Source organism: Ambystoma mexicanum, chromosome 5p (genome assembly GCF_040938575.1).
Source record: "Ambystoma mexicanum isolate Mex_15411 chromosome 5p, UKY_AmexF1_1, whole genome shotgun sequence".
In the NCBI taxonomy this organism is placed as follows: Eukaryota; Metazoa; Chordata; class Amphibia; order Caudata; family Ambystomatidae; genus Ambystoma; species Ambystoma mexicanum.
Genome location: NC_090930.1, coordinates 538,346,949 through 538,363,228, shown reverse-complemented (window position 1 = coordinate 538,363,228; position 16,280 = coordinate 538,346,949). Strand labels below are relative to the sequence as shown.

Genomic DNA, 16,280 nt, shown 5'->3' with positions numbered 1-16,280 from the left:
AGAGGAGTCTTAATTTGGATCGCACCTTCTATCCCCATTATTTGGACTCACACCAAAACAGACAATGAAGGTAGAATGGCCTTGATACACGACACCATTGAGGGGAAGGACCTTTGCCCGATTAGCACCTACGCTCCTAACCACGACGCTACAGTCTTCTTTCGCTCATTGTACACCCGTCTGAGCCCAAGTAGAGATGGCATAATAATATGGGGGGGTGACCGCAACTGCACCTTGGATCCTCGTGTGGATAGATCGGACAGCAAACATGTCCGCCCTTCTCCACCCGCCAAAATACTAAACGCCCCCACGCAACAATTTGCCCTGAAAGACCTATGGAGAGAACAGCATCCTGAAAACAGAGCTTATTCCTTTTACTCACCTCTGCATGCCGTACACACTAGAATTGTTTATTCGTAAGTGAGGAACACCTAGTCCTGTTCGAAGATACACAGTACCTGGCCAGGGTGCTGTCAGACCACGCCCCCCTGATAACCACTTGGACATTAATCGCGCCTAGGCCCCCTGTTCCAACATGGAGACTCAGGAGTGAGGCGTTGTTAGACAAAGCCTTCAGTGAACAAATCAGACAAGGCACGTCAGACTACTGGCAGACTAATATAGACAGTGTCCAACACAGAAGCACGGCATGCGAGGCATACAAGGTAGTGATAAGGGGAGAAATGATTGCCGCTGCTGGAGGGGCCAAAGATTCACCTGCTAGCACGTACTGAAGAAGAGCTGAAAGAATTAGAATCGATGGTGTCCCCAGACCCGGCCCATATGAACAAAACAATAGAACTTAAACAAGCTTGCCTAACACATTGGGAGACACTGGGGAAACTAAGCTACGCGAAATATACTGAGAGGAATCACACTAAGCGATAAACCCGGGAAATTGCTTGCGTGGCTATATAAGCGCGAAATCCCCAGAAAACCCATCTGTCTAATCCGGGGCACAGATGGCCTGAACATCCACACACAAACCGGGATAAACCTAGCGTTCAAAGAGTACTACCAGGCCCTCTACTCTGACCCCTCACCACCCATGGACACTGAAATTGAAGATGTCCTCGACATCATCAAGCTACCACACCTAGATGAACACATAGCCCAGACCCTGGACGCCCCCATCACCCCCGATGAGGTCAAGGCCACTATTAGAACGTTACCTTCTGGGAAAACACCAGGGCCAGCCGGACTCCCAGGTGAGTTTTATAAGACCTACGAAGATATACTAGCCCCACTATTATCCCAAGTGTACAATGAGGCATACGAGGAGAGCCGCCTTCCCGATACCATGAGAGAAGCTGTCATCATCCCTTTGTTAAAAACCAACAAAGACAGTTCAGAATGCGGCTCATACAGGCCCTTGTCCATGCTCAATGTGGATAACAAGATACTGATGGCGCTACTGGCAAGGAGGCTACAGGAAGCCATACCGCTCCTAATTCACCATGACCAGACGGGATATGTGCAGGGCCGTTCCATCACAGAAAACTTGCGTAAACTGCACCATGTCATACACAGCACTGACAGCGAGCCGGGAAAATGCGCGGTGGCATCCTTAGACGCCTTCAAAGCATTTGATTTGGTCCGATGGAAATGGCTCCATGCCATTCTGGCTAAGATGGGGATAGGGCCAGCCTTCTTGAAATGGGTCAAACTCACCTACACAAACCCCACTGCCAGAGTGCGTACTAATAACACCTTCTCTGACAACTGGAGCCTCGCCCGTGGAACCCGGCAGGGCTGCCCTCTATCCCCCATACTATACATTTTAGCTATTGAACCAGTGGCGGCATACCTCAGGCAAGAGTATGGAGATGGGGGCATAGTAATAGACGGGGTGACCCACTTAGTCTCTATGTACGCGGACGACATGCTCCTTTACTTAAAAGACCCCAAACACATACTACCTTACATACTGGAGACATTGGAGGGGTTTCATAGATGCACAGGGATCCAAATCAACCACAATAAGTCTTGCCTGTACCCCCTAGCGGCCCTAAGTACAACTAAAGTGGAACACCTTCCCACTCTAGCGCTCAAATGGGAACCCGCCTCCTTTAAATACCTGGGCATTTGGATTCATCGGGACCCCAAAACTGAACACGCGCTGAACACAGTGAAGGCAAAGGAGGGCCTGGTTAAATCAATAGACTTTTGGAGCAAGCTACCACTTTCGGTGGCTGGTAGAGCAGGGCTCCTCAAAATGGTAGCATTACCTCGACTCCTATATTTCTTCACCAATGTCCCGTACAACATCCCGCGGCAATTTTTTAAAGATCTAAATAAACTGCAGGAAATTTCTATGGCGCAAAGGAAGACACAGAGTTGCCCTAGAAACAATGCAGAGACCGCATGACAAGGGAGGCCTCAAAATCCCCAATTTTGAACTTTACTATTTAGCAGGCCAATTGAAGCACGTGATCCGATGACACCTCTACAGACACTCGCCTTCTACAGCCCGCAGACTCCCTGTAGCTACTTAGGGACCTGCTCTGGATTGAGCCAGATGCAAAACAACAAGAATCATACTTAATTCGCCTAGGAACTCGGATATGGAAGCGTGCCTGCAAAACCGCCAAATTAGTCAACCCTTACTCCCCGCAGATCCCGATAGCTGTAATCATGACAACCAGGCCAGAGGGCCAGAAGGCGATTAGAAACATATGGGAACCTCTTGGAGTCGCCACCCTGGGAAATCTAGTAGACGACCAGGGCATCCTTACGTTCATCAAGCTACAGGAGACCACAGGGATACCAACAGGTCAATTCCTCCTACACGGCGCTGTTGTAAAAAGACTCACGAAATGATGGGCAGAAACGGAGACCCTTGACACCGGACATGAGGTCATTGAGAACTTGTTGAGCGCTTCAGAAGGAGGACATGAAACCTCAAGGCTCTACGAAACACTGCTCAACTGCGCCACACAGCAAGACCTCAAGAGCAAGGAAAAATGGGAGCTAGAACTCGGCACGCAGTTCAAAGACAAAGAGTGGGAGGTTATAACACACTACCATAAAAAAGTATCTAGGAATGCCCGATTGCAGCTCATACAATTCTACATCATCAACAGGGCATACCTCACTCCAGACATCTCCAGATGCAGCAGAACGGGTGCTGCGATGTGCCCCAAATGCCAGGAACCCTGCGCTGGAATGACCCATATGTTTTGGGGATGCCCGGCAATAGAAGCCTTCTGGACACAAATCAAAGCAAGGGTGGCCGAGGCAGACATCACATTGGACGTGCAGTCAACTAAAGCTTGGATCCTGGGCTCATACCCTAAAGGCAAAAAGAACAAGCCTCTAAATAGACTTAAGGACCTAATGTACATTCTGGCAAAAAGACAAATCGCCATGGCCTGGAAATGCCCCAGGGCCCCTAGTGTTGCAATGTGGTGGGAGGACCTCCGCAGATGGTCAACAGTCGAAACAGGGGCTTAGGAGCTGGCACAACTAGACACCTCTGATGATCTATTACAATGGGTGGCCCTCACAGTGACCCTGTTCTGCACGAAGGAGGACAGCTCCTCCAATGAGGACTTGGACATCCCACGTTAGCCCTTGGCGCACATAGACTGCAGTATAAACTATATGGTCTTGGACTAGTTGGGAGGGAGGGAAGGGGGGAGTTAATTGCGATTATGTAATTGCTTTGAAAATGATATTAAGTGTGTGCTGTTATTGGAAAATAAAAATAAATTAAAAAAATAAAAATAAAAGCATAGTGACAACATAATAATTTATCAGGTAGTACTTCTGACCAGTTGTTTCCATGTTGCACACCAAGTATCAGCTGTTAATATTACAATATGTAATGGCACTGAGTTTATCATTCCTGAAAGAAAGATTGACTCAATTGACCCGTCAGGTTTTTGGTATGAAAACCTTTGTGACCTGCAGGTTGAACCAAGATCACAGCGGGAAGCATGTAAGCAACTGATCAGACTATAGAAATATAGATTTGGGTTTTACCAACTTGTCAATGTAATCATGTTATTTACTAACTGAAGTTTCTAATGAAATGGTGAGAGGAGGAGAATATGATTACTTGAGAAGGTTCTCAATTGCATCTGATATCATTCAGAAAGCTATTCCCTTTTCCTTGAACCCCACCCACAGGGGAATACACTAACTCTGCAATCTTTAGCAAAGTGATCATGGCTGTAATACGCCAAAGTCATCATGCCCAATCTCCCTTTCCTAAACCCTGCAAACAAAGCGGACATTCCAGTTACCCATGTATTAACAAAGATCATGGCCCAAGTATTCCAAAGTAATCTCTGTCTTCTTGCGGACACGCAGTAATTTTGAGATAATAACTATAAACACTGCATTCAAAAAGAAATATGAAATCTCAAACGTAGATGCTGGGCATCGTTTCTTAGTCTGTATTTTCAATGGGTATCCTATTTTCTAGCATATTCTCATAATAAGAGATGAGAATAAAACAGTTTACAGAATAACCTAGGTGAATAATGTGGGCATATATGTTCACCTCAAATGAGCACCAGCTAAGTACTTAAATTCACGCATGTGTGCTGGGAGGTTGTATTGCTTCGAATTCAAGCCCCTAGAAGGCGAACATGTTCATGAAGTTTGTAATAGTTGTAGTATCTTCCAGACAACAGTTTCTGTTCTAAATCCCTACACCATAACAAACATTAGGACACAGAGATGGTTTAATAGCTGCAATTAACTCATTACCTTTCAAACAGCTGATATTGCAGTCGATGTAGTGGTTATAAATACCCCTAAAGCAAGAGGAATTCTCGCAACACTGAGAATCTAGTGGTTATTTCAATGGTGCACATGTAAACTTCTGCAAACCCAATAGATTGTGTCTACCTACACAGGTGTCGCTGATATGACAACTATGACACAAGTGGATAAGTTGGGACTCATGAAGAGGCTGCAGTCTGAGGGACTGCTGGCAGTTTTCTTTAGAGAGGAGGCAGTAGCTTATGCATGCACATATCATTTTGTAAGCAAATACACAAGACTACCGAAGCGTTCCCACAATGAGCTGAGCACATTTTCTTCAGCATGTAGGACTTTCTAATTTTAAAAGCGAACTAAAAGAGCTCATTAAAGGTGTGAGAAACCTAAAGGTGTCTCACTTACTAGTCCCCGGGGATCTGTCATGCAGGCTTTCCAGAGTATCTTGGGGACCACCCATCCTGCCACGAGGATGACAGGGATGACAAACTGCTCTCCGTCAGGTCTCAAATCTCTGACAAGATAAAAGGTTAAGGAGGAAACCAAGAGCATCAGACAAACCATATCTACCCAGTGTGTTGGAGGATGGCTCTACAAATGTATGATCTGGAAGACCATGGGCCTCATTGCAAGTTTGCCAGTCCGGTAACTACGGTACCGGTAAGCTTGCCTGTACCTTAGTTACCGTACCGGCAAACTACGAGGTCTGCTCGTGGGTGCCTTGCCGCCTGCCAGATCTGACCTGGAGGGCGAACCGGCAACCGCAAGTAGTCCATGTCGGATGCACCAGCACCATTCTGAATGGTGCCGGTGCATCTTGACTCCCCATTCCCATTGCGCCCTACGGGAGCATTTTTTTTCCGGCGCCCAGGAATGGGCAATTACTGGGTCCGGCTGGGCCGTAATGACCAGATAATTGCCCAGTCCTGGGTGCCAGAAAAAAAATGATACCGGCGGCAGCCATGCATGTTATACCGGCACGGCTACCGCCAGTATTTAAAGGACATTTAAAGCTCCCTCCCGCTTCGCTTCATGCATATTCTCACCATCAAGATTCCAGAGAAGAAAAGATCTTACCTGCACTTCACTTGGATTTCTACTTCCTGAATAACTTCTGAACTGCCAAACCTACAAAATAAATGAGAGCAGAAAATTAGAACTGTGCAAGCATGCATGCAAAAACAGTGCACTAGTAAACTAATAATTGGGGAATTAAGGCCCTGGGTATTACAAACCTTGCTAGGCAACACTAAGGCTTTCTAAACAACTTGGGTATTTACTAATAGCGTCAGTCAGCAGCAAGACTTACTTTGGCATAATCTGGGAATTGGAAAAGACACTAATCAGCACACAAATCTCTAACACGTTTATAAGAGTGAGGATCACTCAATAAATCGGCAACTCAGTATAAGGAAAATGTGATGGAACAAGGGGTCTTTTTGCAAGAAGCAGCTCATCATTCATCATTCAGAGAAAGCTGTGAAGGGTGTGGACAACTGAGGAGGGGGTGTTGCATGGGAGTCCTTCCCCATCACTCCACAAACTTTAGAAGGGCCTCAAAACGAACAGTGCCCAGGAGTGCTGCATAGAGGAATCAGTCAGGGCTGTGAGCAACGAAGGTGAGAGAAAACAGAATAAACTCAGCATTGGAGAGCAGCAACATTACTACACTTACCAGTGGATCAGCACTGGATAAGGGGGTGGAGGGGGAGGTATGTGTAGCATTCCTCGATTTGGCTAAAGCCTTCGACTCAGTCGATAGGAGTATCCTATGGGAAAAACTAGCCAAAATAGGGGTGCCGGGGGAGTGCTGCAGATGATCCAGTTGGTGTATGGTAATGCCTCAGAAGCAATCCGGTGTGGTTGGGAACAAATAATCAAGGGACATTGTTACAAACAGAGGAGTCCGATAGGGTTGCCCGCTGGCCCCACTCGTATTTGCCCTGTTTCTATACAGCTTTAACCCACAGGAGTCATCCGCTAAAATAATTCCAGAGAAGTTAAATGGAGTGTCCTATAGTGCGTTGCTTTATGCTGATGATACAGCATTGATTGATCTCACAGAGGGAGGTCTGCAGCAAAGCCTACAGTATGCTGAGCAGTTTTTTTTAAAAAGCTTACACTCCCTGAACCTGTCGAAAACAAAAATTGTAACCTTCGGTAGAGGCGAACGACAGAGGAACTGGAGCATCAATCAGGAAAGAATAAAGGAGGTGACCTATTACAGATACCATGGGATAATCTTTGCAAAGAATGAATGGTCAATGGACTGCCCATATAAATCAGGTAGTCAAGCAGTTGGAAGGAAGTCTGAAGGGTCTCCAAATGTTTTATTATTTGTATGGGGGGGGAGAGACTCAATTAATGACTAGAAGTACTGAAACTTAAGACCAAAATGGTTGTACTTTATGGAAGTGAGCTGTGGGGATATTTGTCTTGCGTAAAACTGGAGGTGGCACAGAATGTTTTCTTGAGGAAAGGGGTTGGGCTTTCACCAGTGACACCTGGGGCTGCACTGCGCTGAGAGATGGGGGTTCCCAGTATGGCATGCCAGGTGAGCAGTAGTTTCCTTCAGCACTTCTTGAAAATTCATTTAGACGCTACAACCAATCCCAGTGTATATAATGCGCTGTTGGAAATGACAATTTCCCCTCTAAGAGGCAAATACACATGGCTCACAGAGGGGATAGCTGTCCAAGGAAGATGGGATCTAGGTGATTCAAACTCTTTACGCACTGCGTCTAAAGGGCAAAGAAGGAGCATGGTTGTGAGTGGCGCCAAGAAAGAGGATTGGGAGTGCAGGCAGGGGCATTTGTCAAAACTGTCAACAATTAAATTGTATAGGGAGAACTGTGACAGAAGGATAGTTGGAAATGTTATCACAAAGGTAAAATCACACAAGTGCAGAGGAGTCATCATTCTGAGAAGGTTAAATGTTCTACCAGTGCATTCCAGGACCCCCATGGCTGAGCATGGACAGGAAATGCCCGGGTGGGCTGGGATTGACTGGGAATCTTCTACAGTTTTTGTTGGTTGGCAAGGATGATATGAGGCCAAGAAAACATGGTTAAAATCACTTTCTAAAGAATAAAGTGAGTAATTGTACAGAAGCAATGATTTTAATAATTAATTGAATAGATGAGGTTTTTATGTATAATCGTGTGTCATTTGTGAGTCTAAGGGGGTGGGGGGCAGACCGGTATTGAGCAATAGGACTGTTATGAAATTTCTTTTTTAACTTTTTATAACACGTATTTCCTTTTTTGTTGGTATTTTCTAATTTTTATAATATATATTCAATTGTTTATCTATGATGGGTGTTAATGGTTTATACTGAATAAACAATGATTGACTTTCTTCCTGGTGTGGCGGGACAGGAATAGGAAACCCAAAGAGAGAGACAGACAGACGGACACAGAGGGCGTACTAGAGAGGCTGAGGAGAGAAAGAACGAGGCAGAGAAAGAACGAGGGAGAAAGAACGAGGGAGAGAGAACGAGGGAGAGAGATTGAGGGATAGAAATGGAGAGCAAGAGAATGAGCGAGTGAGTGAGAACAAGGGAGTAGGAGAGAAAAAGGGAAGAGAGAGAGAGCTTGGGCAAGAGAAGAAGGTAGAGAGAGAACGAGGTAGAGAGAGGGCAAGCTTGAGAATGCAAGAGTAAAACCAAGTGAAAACATAAGAGAAAGATGTGGAGTATGCCAATAAAGAATAAGAAAGCAGAGAAGCATATGTGACAATATCAGTATCCGTTTTTTTACCAGCTGAATTAGCACTTGGAGTGCGCATAAATGATTGTTTGCAAGTACCCATTTCTTATTTCTCTTTTGGCTATTAGATTACCATATTGTTAGACATTTAACTGTTGAGCTGATCCTACAATATCTTTCTTTTTGGCTTCTAGGCAGCTGCATTTGTACTATTCTCTGAATAATTTGACAAGGGCACAGAATGCACGGTTTTGGAAATTGAGGAGGTATTTAGGGGTTGGATAAATTGCATACGTCCCAATATACAAGAGCATTTGTATTTTCATCAGTATAATTAATTCAATTGGTGTGTTCTCTTTCCTATCTTATTTCATTTATGTCTTGATTGTTTCCTTGCAGTATTTGATTTACATTGTACTTTGAATTGCTATATTTAAACATACATGGACATATTGTTGTTATGTGGTATATTTAAACATACATGGACATATTGTTGTTATGTGGTTGTGATAAGGTTGGAATGAAGACGGGCTGGTTCTGAAATGCATTGGCAGACCACTCTATTTGTGCATTGCCCTATTTTACCAAACAAGGGGGGAGAGGGGGGCACTCTGCTTAATATGCCTTCCACAGTCAAGTTGATCTTCTACTCCAAGCGCTTTCATGCCTCTTGCAATCTTCAGAGAGGCAGTCTGTTCAGGTGTTGCTGGTTAATACCAAGTATTGCCTCGGGGAATTCTGGCTGCTGCGGCACATGTTTCCATTCAATTATCCTGGTAAATGGTGGAGGGTTTTTAGCAACGTGAGTGAGCAAGAAGTTCAGCAACAGTTCCCCAATGCGAAGTTGCTCTTTTTTTTATTTGTTTGGGGTCGGCCCAGTTCCCGGGAAGACAGCTGATGTTCGAGGGTGGGGGTGAGGGGGTTTGATACCACCTTACTTGGGAAGTGGATGAGGGTGGGAGGGTAGAGTGCGGGTGGTGGGGTGAAAAGTTCTAAAAAAATGTCTTGGCAGACAGTGGTGTTTTGAAACATTCATCGGGCAGGGGGAATGGGGTAATACGCCCAGCCGGCAAAGAAGATGGGTATTGGACAATTCCTTTGTGAAGGGGATGGCAGCACTTAACCGGCTTAGCTGGAATGTTATATAATACAGTTCGAGCTCTGAGGCAGATGAGCTAAATCTTTCATAATTATCCTGTTTCCAGCGTCTGATTCGGGGGTAAAATTATCCCCTCAGCTTGCTAGGTAGGCGGAGTACTGAGGGGCCTGTGTTCGGCTAATTCGGCGCTCCGCTGGTCGAGTTCACTGTGGGTGAAGCTCTGTCTGCTTCTTGTCGCTGCGCTTCTTCCCGCTTTCGGATGGTTCCTGCTGGTGTGGAGGAGCTGCCAGAGATGATGACCGCTTGTAGCGAGGAGCGCCTGGGACAGGTTGGTCGCATCACGGGTCGCCGCCTGCATCAATGACCTTCAGAGGCACTGATCACCTGCCAACATTGTGTGGAATTAGCGGCCCAGCTAACATCAAGAGGTGAGCAAGGGTCAGGGACGCGGCTCGCCACTTCCTGCTTTATAATGAAGTGCAGCATGGACCCTAGGTGCGCCCCAGTCGGGGGGCAAGCATTGGAGCACTGGGGCTCGGATTTGATACCAGATGCTACCGCCAGAATCATCCTGAAGTGGCTAAGAACAAATGGCTCTGTGTAATTTACAGTGGTGCATTTCTGAGTTAAGTGGGTGTGGTCCATGTGGTTCCCTGCAGGGTGCTTGCCGGTTACATGTGGGTGGCATTGCGGGCATGTGGAGGGCCGCTGCAGCTCATGGTGATGGCAAGCCCACACCGGGCAATAAGAGCATAACCGCTGTAGCCATCCTATCGGATAAGCTGAAGAAAGTCTCCGCCTGAGAAAATGTTGAAACGCCACAAAGGGTTCAATGTCTAATCCTGTGTAATCCCCATTGAGATGAAGACGAGCATGTTCTGACTTTTTTCACTCGCCATAGCCAGCTTTATTTTAATATCGGAGCGAGCACTTGTTTGGGCTGCAGCGTGGGTGCTCCTTACTGCCGCTGCGCTTACAGATCACAACCTTTATGTGTTCTTTCCTTTTTATTAAGTGTTTCAAACCATGAATAACAGCATACGACCTTCGGGCCCAGTTGAAAGCAAGATACAAATAGCGAGTATTCTCGAAATCCCATCCCCACAACTCTCCCCCGTCCCCTCATCTATCCCCAACAAACAACTTGACTCCCACCCCCCATCCCCAACCGTGCACATGTATGTAAGTTCATGGTGCATCAATCGTTCATATAGATCAATAGGCATCAGTTTGTGTGTAACAGTATATAGGAGTCTCTTCAGGCCACATTAAGAGGACATTTATAGTTGTATTGAGCCTTCCATTGGTTCAGAAAAGAGCTAGAGTGATACCCCTTCGGGGTTTGATAGTCCTTAGCCAATCATGGTGATCTCAGGTGCTCATGATATATAGTCTTGGGCCGAAAGCATGAGCAGAAGTAGAGGCGACTCATGTAATGGCAGAGGCCGTTGACAGAGCAGAGTTAGCATCGGCAGGGTGAAGTGCAGCGAGACAAAGTAGAATAACGGGCAGTAAGGGACGATAGAGAGGCAAAGAGGAGTGGTACCCTGTATCGTCTCCTCCTTCCCCCGGCTATCATGCCTGCCTATAGTGTACCTTCTTTGAATTTGGGTCCCCATGGCCCGGGCCAAGTGTAATAAAGACCACCCCTTCTCGCTTGGCCCCATCCCATACGTACGTTAAACGTAGGCATGCGATAAAAGAGGTCTATTGGGGCGTGGCTTGAATCGCCAACGAGGAGGACGCTTCTTCTGTAGCATCCATGAGAAGCCCAGCATATAAACATGCCAAATTCCTGTTCTGGCGTGCAACGTCTCTACTGAAAGCCAGGTGACAGAACAAGAACCTGAGGGAAAGAACTGGGGAGGGCGGTGAAGCATTTCACAACCCAATGGCCAAGCAATTCAATGAAAATGTTCCCATCGGACCCACGGAGGTCACCCAAGATGTCTGCCGCCTGCCCAGCAACAAAGACCCCGAGACCCACCAGCAATGAGTGGGAAGCCTGGGGTGGTAAACCTATCTTTTTTTTTAACTTTGTTTATGAAATAGTCATGTCAATAAACGCATTACATAGAAGTGAACATTTACAGCGTACAACATTACTGATAACAAATAGTCATTTCGAAATTTGGCATTAGGGCCTAAGAGTTGGGGAAGAGTCATTGTCAGATATCAGATTACATAGATAGCTTCTGAAGGGGGCCCAAATATCCTTAAGGCGGCTCATTACAGACAGTACAAATTGTTCCTCACACTCGTTTACATATGTTAAATCTCGAAGAAAGTCATCTTCTCATTTTTGGACTTCCAGCACTTCAGTATACATTGCTTGGCCACGGCACATGCCACATTGAAAAGTCTTCTTGTGGTTTCAGCTGACTTATACATATCTCCGAACAGATACTTAAGGGAAGCGAGAGAGGCTTGGATTTGTGTGATGTTCAATTATATCTGCAACATTGCCCCAGAAAACAGTTATCAACGGACACGACCAATACATATGAAATGCATCTGCCTGTGGGCTGCTACACTTCAAACACTCGCCAATGCAATTTTCAACAAATTTAGCCATCTTTGCGGGGGTGAAATGCAGCCAATTCCGGATTTTAAACTGGATTAAGCGTAACCCAGCATTTAAAGACAGTTTTCGTTAATTGACAGCATTTGCACCATTGTTCCTCTCCTATTGTAGCTCCCACATCTCCCATGTAGCTTTAATGGTGTTTTGGGATTGGGAATGCGATTGTATTAGACCATACAGTGTGGATATGCCTACCTTCGTGTCCTAGCAGGATATTACTGCTCGTATACACTCCTGGGTATCTGGTTCTCTCAGGAATGTCGGCCATCTCTCGCTAAATGCAGCCCTCATGCGATGATACTGTAAGAGTTTCAGCTGTCCGCCCCCAATAGTGTTAACAAAGACCTCTCGACTAATGTAGTTGCCTTCTGGGTACATGTCTCACATCTTCAACTGCTTGTCCGGGTCCCAGGTTTTTTGTAATGCCTCAAAGTTGGGAGCGACTCTGGGGAAGTGCCATAATGGGGCTTCAGGGTCGTATGGAGTCTCAATATCAATTTTCTCGCAGATTTTCACCCATGCATGGACAGTGACACTGACTGGGTCATAGTTACAGGGGTCTTTGTGTCGCATGTTGAATATACCAGAGCGCAATTCGGTGGGGGGAGCTGCATATCCCTCCAGTGGTATGTGTGTGGCAGTGTCCCCATGGATGATACAATGATTAATGGCAGAGGCCGTTGACAGAGCAGAGTTAACGTCAGCAGGGTGAAGTGCAGCGAGACAAAGTAGAATAATAACGGGTAGTAGGGGGGCACGGCCCCAGGGAAGTTTTTGGCGCTGCACACGGCCAGCGAGTGGCCATGGGGGCAGAGCGCCCCTCTGGTGTATTTAAGGGGGCAGGGAAGGTTCGGGAGGCAGGCGACGGTTGGACTTGGCGATTGTCAAGTCCTGTTGCCTGCTCCCGAGCCTTCCCTGGTAGTAGCTGGGCCTTGAGGCAGGCGGAATAGCAAGGTGAGGTAGGAGAGTGTGGGAAGAGCGGGCTAGGTTTAAAAAAAAAAATTAAAAAAAAAAAAAAAAAAAAAGGAGAGGTATAGTTCAGTGGTGTGCTCGCATTTATAGGAGGGGTGCCGTAGATAAGACACCCCTCGCTTTTTACCGTGGGTCCCCGTATCTCCGGGTCTCTTCTCGGGGGCAGTGCAGGAGGTCGGGGGTGCCTTGAAGGGATGTCGGCGTGTCGCGTCCTCCGTTCGTGTGCCGGCAGGGTGGGGGGCCTGGGGAGGGATTGAGCGCCGGCTAGCTCCTTTTTCCCCTGCAGCTCTGCTGTTTGTCTCCCGGCTTCAACGCCGAGTGTGGGCGCGGTGTCAGCGCCTGTTGGAAAGGGGGCAGTGCAGCCCTGTTAAAGGGGCAGTGTGCGTTTTCTGGGAAGCGTGCGGTGCGGCTTGAGCACCGCTAGGTGGCAGTGTGCCTGGTCATTGCTACAGCAATAGTTGGTGCCTGTGTTGTGGTTCTGGGCTCTTTGTTGGGGAGCTTGGTAAGGTAGAAGGGTGGGGGTGGTTACAGGGCGAATATAAAAAAAAAAAAAACATTTTTATATAATAGTTATAGTAAATAAATACTCAAAAAAAAAAATAATAAATAAAATAAAATAAATAAATAGATACATAATTAGGGAAGTACATATTCTGTTTGGGGGTTTCATAGTACCAGTGGGTTATTATTGTTTAATTTTACTCTGTGCTAGGTTAGCAGGGTTGGCATTTTTGGTGTAGGTCCACGGGTAGGTTTTGGCTCGGGGGCTTAGTTAGCTAGCCTGACTGGGAATACCCCTGGTGCACAACTAGATTGTTGCGGCACAATGTTGGGCCGGGGAGCTGGCAAGGAGGGTTTGGTCGATGCCAGGGCACTGAGGGAGGCCCTGGCTATAATTAGCAGGGCATCTAGGGCCCAGCTGGAGGGGGTGGTGGGGGAGGTCACGGGTGAGGGGGAGACAAGTGGGGGTAGGCCGCAGCGCAGAGCGGCAGCCGATGGGGCTCTCGCAGCAGTGGTGGCTTGCACCCCCGCTGCGGGGAGAGGGGAGGTGTGGGAAGCCAGGGGCAGGAGGGTGAGGAGGGAGATAGATAGGAGGGCGTCCGGGGACGAGATGACTTTGGGTGGGCAGCCATGTGGGGAGGTAATGAAGGATAGCTCTAAGGAAGCAAGGAGTGCTCAAAGGGAGGGGGCTCGAGGGAATAACGGCGGTGCTAGGGATGGGGCACAGAAGGGGGTGCAAGGGCAGCGGGGAAGAGGGGGGAAATACCTACGGAATAGTGCGGGTGGGAGAAGGAGAGGAAGGTCCCGATCAATTGAGGTGGATAGGGGGGGGTGCGGAACGGCCCCCCCGGGTAGGGCGAGTGGGGGCGGTGGGCGCTGCGCCGCCCCCGCTGGTCAAATGGAAGTAGAGGGTTTGAGAGCGGCCCCTACTCGGTCAGCGTACGGAGAGCCTAGAGGGTGCAGCACGGCCCCTAGCAATGAAGAACCCAGGGTGGAGCTCGGAGTGCCTCGCCCGAGAGAAGAGGACCAGGCAGGGGTTTCCACGGCCCTGCTGAGAAGACGTCAAAGGAGTGGCGGGGTGGACACCCCGGGCTCGCAGGAGGATGAGCAACTCGACTGGGGCACGAGCTCGCAGGCAACAATGGTATTTGATGGGTGATGAAATGGGTTTGGAGGATTATGTGGGGCAGTGGGAGGTGGATGGTTATAGGTCGGCGGGGGTAAGGGGGGAGGAGAGAAGAAGTTGGGCTTGGGATATGGAAAGACAGGTGCAGGGGGGTCAGGGGGCAAGCAGGAGGGGGAAAGGTTGGCTGGGTAAGTCTGCTGACATGTTTTGTCCCTGCAGTAGGAGCCCGATAAGGAAGGAGATGAGGAGCATTGGTGTGGACGCAAGGCAGCAGACGGCGGGTGCAGAAAGAGGTGAGCGGGAAAGGGAATGGTCATCTGCATGGCAGAGAGGGGTCCCAGGAGGGGGGACGGGAAACGAAGGGTCGGGTTTGCAAGGGCTGAGGAAAGAAGTGGGTGTACAGGTCATTGGAGCCTTGGGGGTTGAGAAGAGCATTTGCTCGGTGGAGATTCAGACGGACAAGGTGGTGGAGCCATTGGGGCTCGAGGTGCAAGGGGGAAAAGAAAAGGAGGTTGAAGTGAAAGGAAAGGAGAAAAAATTGCCATACATGGGGATAACAAAACCATTGGGGGCGCACTTGATGGCGGCGACCAGGGAAAAGATTCAGGCGGGGGAATTTGTAGAGGTTTTTAAATTGCAAAAATGGTTGCAATTTTATCCGGACAGGGTTGGGGCGAAGATTTTGAGTGAAGGGTTCAGTCAAGGTTTCAGATTGGGGTATCAGGGCCCAAGGGTGCGCCGGTGGGCTGAAAATCTGAAGTCAGCCAAAGAAAATGAGGAAGTGGTAAGGCAAAAATTGAACAAAGAAATAGCGGCGGGAAGGATCGTGGGGCCATTTGATGACCTGCCGGGTGACCTAGTGATATCCCCATTGGGGGTGGTGCCCAAGAAAGCCCCGGGGGAGTTTCGGTTAATACACCATTTGGCTTGGCCGGAGGGCATGTCGGTGAATGATTTCATTGCCCCGGAGGAATGTGGGGTTGTATATGCAAGTGTTGACCAGGCAGTGGAGCTGGTAAGGAAAGAAGGGCGGGGGGCCTTCATGGCCAAGTGTGACATCAAAGCGGCGTTCAGGTTATTGCCGGTGCACCCGGAGGATTTTTGGTTGCTAGGTTTGCAGTTTGAGGATCGCATATACATAGACAAAGCCTTGCCAATGGGGTGCGCAATTTCCTGTGCGCTGTTTGAACGTTTCAGCTCATTCCTACAGTGGGTTTTTTCATTTAAATCGAGTTGGGAGAGTGTGCTGCACTATTTGGACGATTTTCTGTTCATTAGCGGGGCGGATAGAGAGGGTGAGTGCAGAGGGATGCTAAAATTGTTCCAGGAGCTAATGGAGGAGTTGGGGGTGCCGTTAGTGGAAGACAAAACAGAAGGGCCTGCAGTGGTATTGACATTTTTGGGAATCGAACTGGACTCAGTGGCTATGACCTCACGCTTGCCGCACGACAAGGTGAGCAAACTGGTGGTGTTACTGGAAAAGGCAGTGGGGGCCAAGAAAATGACACTGGTTGACATGCAGAGATTGGTAGGGCATCTGAATTTTGCATGTAAGGTGGTAGC

The 16,280-nt window shown here is 47.9% G+C and overlaps 1 protein-coding gene across 4 annotated transcripts in view; it reads right to left on the bottom strand.

The window, feature by feature from the left end:
• The window catches only part of SYTL4 (synaptotagmin like 4), a 1,339,985-nt gene that overhangs the window by 1,052,362 nt on the left and 271,343 nt on the right, over nucleotides 1–16,280 (bottom strand). For all 4 annotated transcript variants that reach the window (XM_069612955.1, XM_069612954.1, XM_069612953.1 and 1 more), the window contains one exon: nucleotides 5,806–5,856. The gene's annotated coding sequence lies outside the window, so the exon portion shown is untranslated. The remainder of the gene's footprint in view (nucleotides 1–5,805; nucleotides 5,857–16,280) is intronic.